This window comes from Mobula hypostoma, chromosome 1, assembly GCF_963921235.1.
Source record: "Mobula hypostoma chromosome 1, sMobHyp1.1, whole genome shotgun sequence".
Taxonomy (NCBI): Eukaryota; Metazoa; Chordata; class Chondrichthyes; order Myliobatiformes; family Myliobatidae; genus Mobula; species Mobula hypostoma.
This window is the reverse complement of record NC_086097.1, coordinates 194701324-194713460: the sequence shown is the minus strand read 5'-3', so window position 1 is coordinate 194713460 and position 12137 is coordinate 194701324.

Sequence of the window (12137 nt, the reverse complement as noted above, 5' to 3'; positions counted from 1 at the left end):
TCTTCCTTAATAGAGTTCACCAACTTGAATGAAATAGTTACCTGATTGTTCTTTTTGCCATAAAATTAATGTATCTTTTGTCATGTTCTGGTGTGACTTTTGATGGAAAAAGGAACCACATTCTTTATTAAGGTTCAACTGAATCTAAAAGTTTATTATTTGCATGTTAATTAACCAAACTCATTTTTCAAAAATGATTTTGAGAAAACATAATTTACACAAGCTTCAGAGATTTTAATTATGAATACATAGTAATGCTGCATGTCTCATCAGGAGTAAGTCACTGTTTGAGCTAATAAAAGGAATGGAGGTATAAGTGGAGCAGCCATTGTTGGAGTGAGGCAGTGTTAGAGTGGTCCAGCTTTGGCTCAACAGTCTTAGATAAACACAGGTGCAAGCTCTAAGTAAATTGCCAGTACTTTTTTTTTTTGTTGGTGCCTAGCTAGTCTGTTGAGACTGGGCCCAGAGTTAATGGTATGTTTCTTCTGTGAGATGTGAGAACATTGGGAGAGCTCCATGATAACTACATCTCAATGAAGTGCACTGAGCTGCAGCTCTTTAGAGACTGTGTTTAGAAACTGAAGTTGCAGCTCGATGACCTTCAGCTCATCTGGGAGAATGAGGAAGTGATAAATAAGAGCTATGGGGAAGTAGTCACCACTAAGTTGCAGGAGGCAGGTACCTGGGTGACTGTCAGGACAGGGAAAGGGAATTGGTAGCTATTGCAGAGTACCCCTGGGGCTGTTCCCCTGAAAAATAAGTATAGCGCTTTGGATATTGTGGGGGGAGCTGGTGGAAGACCTACCACGGAGCAGCAACAGCGGGCAGGTCTTTGACACTGAGTCTGGCTCTGTGGCTCAGATGGGAAGTTGGGAGAAGAGGCAAGCTGTAAATATAGGGGATTTGTTATTTAGGAGAACAGTAAGAGGTTCTATAGGCAAGATTCCCAGATGGTATTTTGCTTCCTGGATGCCAGGCTCAGGGACATCTCAGATCAAGTCCACAGCATTCTTAAGTGGGATAGTGTGCAGCCAGAGGTCGTGGTCCACAACGGTACCAAAGACATGGGTAGTATAGATGATGAGGCCCTGGAAAATGACTTCAGGAAGTTCGGTGCTCAGTTAAAGGACAGGACCTCCAGGTTTGTGATTTTTGGATTACTACCCATACCACACCCTTGTCTAACGCTTCTCTTGATTTTCGTAAACTCACTCACTTCTCCATCTATTCTTACAGCGGCAGTTTGCTCCCAGTACTTTTTTCTGATTAGGCGGAGGTCTTTTGAATCTAGATCTAGAGTTTCCTGTAATATTTCAAATAACTTATTGTGCTTCACTTTATCAAATGCTTTTGTATAGTCGATAAAACAAACAAATCTTTTTGCACTTGAATAGCTCATTCTGATAGTATCCTTAACATCAATATTGTGTTTTTGTACCCTTGTCTTTCACAAAACCACATTGTTCTTTACCTATTTCAGCTTGTATCTTACTTTTAGCTCTTGTCATCAAAATTCTCAGAAGTATCTTAGTGATATGACTCATTAAACTTATGGTCCTATGTAATTCACATGCTATCGCTCCAGGTTTCTGAGAAATAGTGATAAATACTGATTTTTTTCATCTCTTCTGGTATTATTCCAGTCTCATAAACGTCATTGATTAAATCAGTAAGTTTTTCAATTCCATAATCTTCAAGGGTGATAATTTGTTCTATTACTAATTCATCAGGACCTGCTGCCTTTCCTTTCTTCATCTTATTTATTGCATTACGAACTTCAGATTTTAAAATACTTGGACCTTCAATTTTCTTCTTAATTTCCAGTTTTTCGCCTCGATCATCTTCAAACAATTCCTGAATATATTCAGTCCTTCTGTTCATAATCTCATCTTTTTACTTGATAATTGTACCATCCTTTGCTTTCTATGAAAATCAAGAGAAGCGTTAGACAAGTGTGTGTTTTCTCCCCTGATCTGTTTAATGTGTACAGTGAAACAATATTACAAAAAATAAGAGACAACTTGCGAATCAAAGTTGCGGTGAAAACATCAATAATTTCAGATATGCGGATGACACTGTGTTAATTGCAAGTACGGAGGAAGAACTACAAAACTTAATTGATATAGTTGTTGAAGAAAGTGCAAAAATGGGTCTATCTATCAATTGCAAAAAGACAGAATGTATGGTGATATCCAAAAAGAAGGAGAATCCTATCTTCTTCTTCATGTGCCTTGCGCGTTACACACTTGGGCGATCATGGCTTTCCACATCGAATGATCCCATGCAGCATTAATGATGTCTCGCACACTTAGATCTGTTAGTTCTTTCAGTGTCCATATATTTTCTTCTTTGCCTTCCTCTTCTGTGTTTCCCAGGGCTTGTAATGTAAGGCATTCTATTTCTCCCTTTCTGATGACATGGCCCAGGAATTTAAGTTTCTTCTCATTTAATGTTCTCATTAAAGATCTTTTTGTATGGGCACATTGGAGTACTGTCTCATTAGTTACCCTATCTCTATATGATATTTTCATCATTCTTCTAAGAAACCACATTTCTGTTGCTTCTAAGTTTCTTTGGAGTTCTAGTGTTATAGTCCATGTTTCGGAAGCATACAGCATGATTGACCAGATGTAACATTTTAGTAGCCTAAGCCTTGTTGTCTTAGAAATGTGTCTGTTGGTAAAACTGGGGTTCATTTTTTGGAAGTTGGTTTTGGCAATGGCAATTCTTTTTTTATTTCTACTTTACTTCTAGCATCTTGTGATATAAGGCTACCAAGGTAATTAAAGCTGGTCTTTTGTTCAATCTCTTGGTTACCGTTGTACAATTAGCAGTTGGGAGTATCTTGCTGTTTTGATGTTACCATACATTTGGGTTTTTTATAGTTGATGGTTAGACCAAAATCTGCACTTGTTTATATTACTTTGTCTAGGAGGATTTGTAGGTCTTCTGCAGCACTTGCCATTAGGGAGGTATTGTCTGCATATCTTATATCATTGATGTTAACACCTCCAAATTTTATTCCATCGAAGTCTTCTATTTCTCTGAGAATCATTTCACTATAGATATTAGACAATTCCAGTGAGGCAACACATCCCTGTCTAACTCCTCTTTGAATTTTAGTCCAACTGCTTATATTATCATCAATTTTTACCACTGCCATTTGGTTCCAATATATCTATCCTATATCCTATCTGCAGGCTGAAAATAAATGGGTAAGATATAAAACAAGTACAGAACTTTTGCTACTTAGGAAGCTGGGTGACATCAGATGGCAGGTGTGACATGGACATCAAAAGAAGAATAGGGATGGCAAAAGACACCTTTACTAGAATGAAGCGTATACTGACCAATATTAAACTAGGCATGACAACCCGCCTCAGAGTACTGAAATGTTAAGTTTATCCAGTTATGTTATATGGATCAGAATGTTGGACAATATCTAGTAACATGAGGAAATGAAATGAAGCAGCAGAGATGTGGTTTTTGAGGAGGGTGAATATCATGGACAAATCGAATATCTAACGAGGATGTCATGAACAGAGCAAACACAAAAAGAGAAATAATGTATGAGATCATGAAAAGACAACTTAGCTTCATTGGACATGTGATTAGGAAAGAGGAGTTAGAATGCACAGTAATTATGGGAAAGATTGAAGGGAAGAAAGCAAGAGGAAGACAAAGACAAATGATGATGGAGACAGCAGCCAGAGAACTGGAAATGAATACCAATGAATTGATCCACTTGACCCGAAACAGGAGTGTGTGGGCCATGGCAGTCAAAGCTCAAACTGAGCATGGCACCTGATGATGATGATGATGATGATGACCCGTACCACATGCTAGTGAGGCATGAAATAGGAAGACCATACAGTTTAACACATGGCTTTGATGCATGAGGGAGGGCTTCAGATTTTTGGATCATTGGGCTGTCTCTTAGGGAAGCTGGAATCTGTACAAAATGGATGTTTTAACCTGAACTGGAAGGGGATTAATATCCTAGTGGGAAGGTTTGCTCATGCAGTTTAAACTACAGTGGCAGGGTGATGGGAACTAGAGCACCAAAACAGATAGTGGAGTGGCTGTGGAGACATGTTCTTAAGTCTACATACAACATCAGTAATCAAAAGGTTGACCATGGTGAAACTAATGTTCTGAGCTGCATATATTTCAATGAAAAGAAAGGCAGATGAGCTCAGGGCATAGATCAACACATGGAATTATGATACTGTAGCTATTAGTGAGACGGCTGCAGAAGGGGCAGGCCTGACAGCTTAGTCTTCTGGGATCCTGCTGTTTTAGGGATGAGAGAGTGGGAGGAATTAAAGGGGATAGTTGACAATACTAGTCAAGGAAAATGTCGGGGCAGTGCTCAGTCAGACAGACTGGAGAGCTCATCTGGTGAGGCTTTATAGGTGGAACTGAGGAATGAGAAAGGTATGATCACATTAATGGTGCTATATTATAGACCTCCCAATAGTTCACAGAATTTAGAGCAGCATCTTTTTAGAGGAATCGGAGACTGTTGCAAGAAACACAAGGTTGTGATAGTAGGTGATTTTAACTTTCCAAGTATTGACTGGGACTCCCATACTGTAAAAGGGCTGGATGGGAAAGAATTTGTCAAATGTGTTCAGGAAAGTTTTCTTAAACAGTACATAGAAATCCCAACTAGAGAGAGTGCAATACTAGATCTCCCATTAGGGAATAAAACAGGGCAGTGACAGAAGTTCGTGTAGGGGGACACTTTGTATCTAGTGATCATTATGCCACTTCAAGGTAATTATGAAAAAGGGTCGGTCTGGTCCTTAAATTGAGATTCTAAATTTAAGAAAGTCGAACTTTGATGGTATCCAGAAATGATCTGGAAAGTATGGATTGGGATAGGTTGTTTTCTGACAAAGGTGTACTTGATAAATGGGAGGCCTTCAAAAGTGAAATATTGAGAGTTCAAAGTTTGTATGCTCCCATCAGAATATAAGGCAAGGATAACAGGTTTTTTTTATGGAACCTTGATTTTCAAGAGATATTGAGACCCTGGTTAAGAAAAAGGAGGTACACAGCAAGTACCAACAGGAAGGACTGAGATACTTGAAGAGTATAAGAGAAGCAAGAGAACAATTAAGGAAGTAATCAGGAGAGCTTAAAGAAGATATGAGGTTGCTCTAACCAACAAGGTGAATGAGAACCCTAAGGGCTTCTACGGAGATATTAAGAGCAAGAGACAAAGTACGTCCTCTTGAAAATCAGAGTGGTAATCTATGCATGGAGCCAAAAGAGATGGGGGAGATTTTAAATGGATTTTTTACATCTATATTTATTCTGGAGACAAACATGGTCTATAGATTCGAGGAAATGCTACAGCAAGGTCGTGGACCCTATACAGATTATAGAGGAGGAGGCGTTTACTGCCTTGAGGCAAAGTAAGGTGGATAAATACCCAGAACCTGACCAGGTGTTCTCTCGAACCCTGTGAGGCTACTGCAGAAATTTCAGGGGCTCCCACAGAGATATTTAAAACATCCTTAGCCACAGATGAAGTGGTGGAGGATTGAGGATAACTGATGTTGTTCCATTCTTTAAGAAAGGCTCTAACAATAAGCTAGGAAATTATAGACCGGTGAGCTTGGTATCAGCAGTGGGGAAATTATTAGGAAGTATTCTAAGAGACTGGATATACAAGCATTTGGATAGATAGGGTCTGATTAGGGATAGCCAACATGGCTTTATGCATTGTAAGTCCTGTCTAACCAATCTTGTAGAGTTTTTTTTCAAAGGAGTTACCAAGAAAGTTGATGAAGGCAAGGCAGTGGATGTTGTCTACATGGACTTTAGCAAGGCTTTTGAGAAGGTTGCACATGTGAGGTTGGTCAAGAAGGTTAGTATTCAAGATAAAGTATTAAATCGGATTAGACATTAGCTTCACACAAGATGCGAGAGAGTGGCTGCAGATGGTCACCTCTCTGACTGGAGACATATGACTAGTGGTGTGCTGCAGGGATCAGTGCTGGGTCCATTGTTATTTGTCATCTTGACAATGATCTGGGTGATAATGTGGTAAACTGGATCAGCAAAATTGTAGATAATAACAATAATAACTCTTTCATACAGCACCTTTCATTCACTAAGATTGTAAAAATAAATCAAGTCATAAAAATACAAGACAAAATAAAAATCAAGGTAAAACAAACATAAAGGATAAAATGTAAATAAACATACTAAATTATATAAATACAGTATAATCAATATCAGCAGGAATTAAGTAATCCTATAAGTAGATCTATTTAAAAAATTAGGTTTTTAGTAGTGTCTTGAAACATTCTACGGTACTAGTCTGTTGGATCTCAGTTGGTAGAGTGTTCCATATTTTCGGTGCATAAAAGCAAAAGGCTGCATCACCAGTTCTGATACGCTTGGCTCTAGAAACACTAAGCAAACCAGCATTCATGTATCTATGATTACGAAGAGTGATAGTCATTCCAAAATATATGGAAAAACTAGAGTATTCAGAGCCTTATATACAATTAAGAGAATTTTAAAATTGATCCTAATAAACACAGGCAGCCAGTTGAATAATGTCAAAACTGGTGAAATATGCTCAGATTTTCTTTTATGGTTAAGATTCTTCGTCCTGCATTTTGAACAGGTTGTAGCTGATTTATATCTTGCTTTGGCAGTCCTGAAAAGAGTGCACACAATAGTCTAATTGGCTATAAACAAAAGTGTATATCAATTTTCTGTATCTTGAGATTTTATAAGAAATCAAACTCTTGCAATGTTCCAGAAGTGAAAGAATGAATTTCTAGTAATATAGTTAATATGTGATTTGAAATTTAGCTCAGCGTCAATATAACATCTAAATTCTTTATTTCTGGCTTAATTTGTAAAGCCAGATGATCAAGTTTACTTCTAAGTTTCACACTTTTGTATAGCTACAATGTTGTATTGTTTTTTCCTTATTTAATTTTAGAAAATTTGAACTCATCCATTCTGTAATGCTAGTAAGACACCGGACCAGAGAGTTTAGACTGAAGCCTCAGGGTCATCTGGTTTAATAGACAAATATGTTTGTGTGTCATCTGCATAGCTGTGGTAATTCACTTTGCGTTTTGAAATAATCTGACCTCACGAAAGTGAGAACAACAATGGTGTAAGAATTCATCCTTGCGGCACACCAAACACAGTATCACCACAGTAACACAGAATTTTCTTCCTGTTATATAAGACTGAAACCAGCTTATGGTAGTACCAGAAAGACCTACTCATTGATTAAGATGGCTTATAAGAATGCTGTGATCTATGATATCAAATGCTGCACTGAAATCTAAGAGAACAGGAATTGATTTGTTACCTGCATCAGAATTAAGCCATAAATCATTAACTAATTTAAGGAATGCAATTTCTGTACGATGATTTAATCTAAAACCTGACTGATACATGTCAAGAATAGAATTTTTATTTAAGTAATCACTTAATTGTTTAAAAGCTATATTTTCTAAAACTTCACTTAGAAAAGGTAGGTTGGAAATGGGTTTTAAATTGTCCAAAACAGAGCAGTCTAAATAATTTTTTCTTACGATGACTCCAAGAATGGGTGTGTAGTGGACAGCAAGGAAGACTATCAAGGCTTGAAGTGAGATCTGGACCAGCTGGAAAAATGGGCAGATGGAATTTAATGCAGATAAGTGTGAGATGTTGCACTTTGGGAGAATCATCCAGGGGGTGGGTCTTGCACAGTGAGCAGTAAGAAGTGCAGTAGAACAGAGGGATCTGGGAATACAGATCCATAATTCCTTGAAAGTGGCATCATAGGTAGATAGGGTTGTAAAGAAAGCTTTTGGTATATTAGCCTCCGTAAGTCAATGTATTGAGTACAAGAGTTATATGTTATGTTGAAATTGTATAAGATGTTGGTGAGGCCTAATTTGAATATTGTGTGCAGTTTTGGTCACCTGTCTTAGGAAAGTTGTAAATTAGATTGAAGGAGTGCAGAGGTAACTTACACCGATGTTGCCACGACTTGAGGAACTGAGTTACAGAGAAAGATTGAATAGGCTAGGACTTCATTCCCGAGAACGGTCAGATTAGGCAGATTAATGGTTCATCACAGACTAAATGGGCCAAAGGGCCTGTTCATGTGCTGTGGTGAAAGAATTAAACACATAATATGCACAGCAGCAAAACATGAGCTAGTTCATTGAGCCTACTCCACATAATAAGTAAAATATCAGGAGCAGAAATTTCATTATTCCTTCTTTGCTGCAGTGCTCTCACCAACCCTACACCATGCTCCCTCATTATTCTGCATTTACTTTGTCATTGCTTATTTTCCTGGGAAAAGCAATGAGGCAAATACAAGTAATACTGACAAAGAAAAAATGCCTGAAAATTTTATCACTGACCTCGTCAAGTGAACGAATCCCAAACTAGTCACATTTGAATGGTGCACATTGGTCCCGTTTCTCCAGTCAGCAATGTGTTCCCGGGGCTTGTTACGCTCTTGGAAAGAAGAACTACATGATATCCAGTCTATTCCTTCTCTTAAATGTTTCAGATTCTGATCCATAGTCCTCCCCGTTCTGCTGAATAGAAACAGTCAGCTCACAATGCAGCCCTTTAATTATTTTATAAGATTCTGACAGATTACTTTTAAGTCTACACTGTTATAATTTAAACAAGCTATTTATTGAGCCTACTTGAGTAAAGTTACTTTAGTCAATTAATCATCTTATCATTAATCTCTAGATCTTTTCCAGTACCATTATATCACCCATCATTTGAAGAGACTAAAATTTGGCAGAACATCCTGCATGCAGATTGATCAGCAACACATATCATACTGAAATTCTCAGATTCATACTCATTAATGGACGCCAATGACTTGCTGACTCGAGCTGCCGTTTTCTTACATTGATACAGTGTTTTTCATACTAACAGTCAAACATTTCTCTCTGACAACTATTCAATAATGTTCCCTGAAAATGATATGCATCTTATGTACATTTTTCACATTGACCTTATAACACTGTACAGTGGATTCCTGTTAATTGGGGGGAACTGGTTATTTGGGAGAACATTTAAAGAACTAAAACAAATCGGGAAAATAGCTGGGTTCCCTTTGCTTATTTGGAACAATATGCTGCTTAATTGGGCCAGGAAACTGTTGCCGAGCATGTTCCAACTAGTGTCTGTCACGTGCATGTCACGTGGCCGTTACTTGCTACATTGTGCTTAAAGCGAACAGTTTTTAAATAGCATCAGTTTTATTTGTTTGTGGTCAAAAGGCAGTGATTTTTGTCACTGATATTTGGTGAGGGATAAGCAGTAAGATCATTCAGAACTGTTTCGTTTACTGAGGTTTCAGGCATTCAGAATAGGAAATGCCAGAAATTGCTAAGAGTGAAAATGAAACAATTACTCTACTCCAACAAGTTAGAAACTATGAAGAATTTGAAGGTATCAACAATTATCCTGAATGTTACCTTTGGTCCCCACTGGACACTCAGCTGTCACCTGTGGCTCCAAGCAGCTGTTTGCATGTGACAGTGGTCACACTCTGTTACACCACTTCAACAAGCAGGCCAAACCAGGTGGAGGTAGCCGTCAGGCCTCATGTCCCAGTGAGATGGGGATATGGTGGTCCTAGCATGCAAAATCAGCTCTGGTGCACTGGGTGGATGAGATCTAAAGTGAGAACAGGCATGAAGGCAGTTCTTCAGTGCTACGTATGTGGAGAGCGAAAGGCATTACGAGGCAAAGAGGAAGTCATGTACTGCAACCAGGGAAGAACTCAGTTGTAATGAAATATCATACCACTGGACGAGGACATCTGAGGTTGAGAGACTGGAACTGCCCCAATGCAATGGCTTTTCCCACTTTACAACTCTCCTACATAGGTTTCTTCTATAATCGGACACAAAGGACAACCAGCAGCGTTGGTGGAATAGTGCAGTGTTTTACAGTGATCAAGTGAAATGTGTTGTATGAAAATACAGACAGTGCATTCTTTAATGCTCTCCATGGCAGCTTGAACCTCATTGTAGAATAGTTCTATATGAGTAGTGCTGGTGTCTGGACCTGAATATGAGCTATATTTTGAGGGATAGGCCAAATTTCCCAACAGTAATGCTATAACATGTTGAGAAGTATCAACACCATAATTCCCTCCGGGCTCGACAGGAAGCTCAGAGACCTTGCCTTCACCCTGCCTTATGTAGCTGGATCCTGAACTTCCTGTCAGATCACCTGCAGGTGGTAAGAGTGGGCTCCCTCACCATTGCCCCTCTGACTCTCAACACAGGTGCCCCTCAGGATTGTGTACTAAGCCCCCTCCTTTACTCTTTGTATACCCAAGATTGTGTCACCACCCACCGCTCCAACCTGCTAATTAAGTTTGCTGATGACGCTACACTGATTGGCCTGATCTCAAATAATAATGAGGCAGCCTACAGAGAAGAAGTCATCACCCTGACACAGTGGTGTCAATAAAACAACCTCTTCCTCAATGTTGCAAAAACAAAGGAACTGGTTGTGGACTACAAGAAGAATGGAGACAGGCTAACCTCTATTGACATCAATGACCCTGGGGTTGAGAGGGTGAACAGCTTTAAGTTCCTCAATATAAACATCACCGAGGATCTCAGGTGATCTGTACATATTGGCTGTGTGGTGAAAAAGGCACAACAGTGCCTCTTTCACCTCGGACTGTTGAAGAAGTTTGGTATGCACCCCGCTCCTACCCCCCAAAAATTCTGCAGATGTGAATTTCCCACTATTCAGGACACTTACAAAGACAGGTGTGTAAAAAGGGCCCGAAGGATCATTGGGGACCCAAGTCACCCAAATCGCAAACTATTCCAGCTGCTACCGTCCGGGAAACGGTACTGCAGCATAAAAGCCAGGACCAACAGGCGCTGGGACAGCTTCTTCCACCAGACCATCGGATTGCTTAATTCATGCTGACACAACTGTATTTCTGTATTATATTGACTATCCTGTTGTACATAATATTTATTATAAATTGCTATAATTGCACATTGCATATTTGAATGGAGATGTAACGTAAAGATTTTTACTCCTCATGTATGTGAAGGATGTAAGTAAAAAAGTCAATTTAATTCAATTCATACAAATGCTGAGGACTCAAGAAAACATGACAACAGATAGACTAATGGGCACTTGACTACATGATGTGGTCATGCAATGTTTGCTTCACTAAAGTGGTCAAGTACACATGTGATGCCATCGTCCACTACAGGCATGTCTGCAAAAATATTTGCCTTTTCCAACTGAAGAAGAGTCTCGGCCCAAAACATTTCCATAAATGTTGCCTTACCTGCTGAGTTCCTCCAGAATTTTGTGTCTGTTGCTTTCTCCACTTGGAATGAGCAGAAAGAATGCCTCAGTATCATCCCTTTCACAGCAGTCTTCTGCAAACCTACAGGCACAACTAGTGGATTAAGTTACGAGTTGTGATTACTCTTAACAGCAAGAAGCAAGGTCGTTTCTCTAGCTTTCAGCTTGCAGTTGCAGTAGCAACATTTGAAAAATTTTTATTATCTCTCTTATGAAGCAACAACATCTCGGCTGTTAGTTTTTACTAAGGTTAAAGAAAGAGAATTGTTCCCTACAGACGCTAAGAAATATAGCCAATGTCTGAGTGTTATTCTTCCCTTTTCTGGTAAGTTGTGCTGCTCTGTGTGAATTCCCTTTATTGTTCCAGTCATTCAGTTTCAATAAAATAGGCCCTACCAGGCCACATTTATCTGGAAAGATTTGGCATAAAGCCCCTAGAGACATGGTGTCATGACAACATTTCCCTTAATGTCATCAAAACAAAAGAACAGGGCATTGACTTCAGAAAGGTGGAGGGGAGAGGGGAGGGAGGGGGGAATAGTGCACATGCTTTTTTTACTTCAATAGTACTCACAGCAAGAGGATTGAGGGTTGAAATTTCTAGGATTGAGCATCACTAATATTTTGTCCTGCTCCAACCATGTTGACACCTTGGCCAAGAAAGCTCACTAGTGATATTATTTCTTCAGGAGCCTAAAGAAATTTGGCATGTTTTGTGTTCTTTATATTCATACGTACCATGGGTTACTAATAAAGAACCATCTTCTCTGTCTCAAATAGAA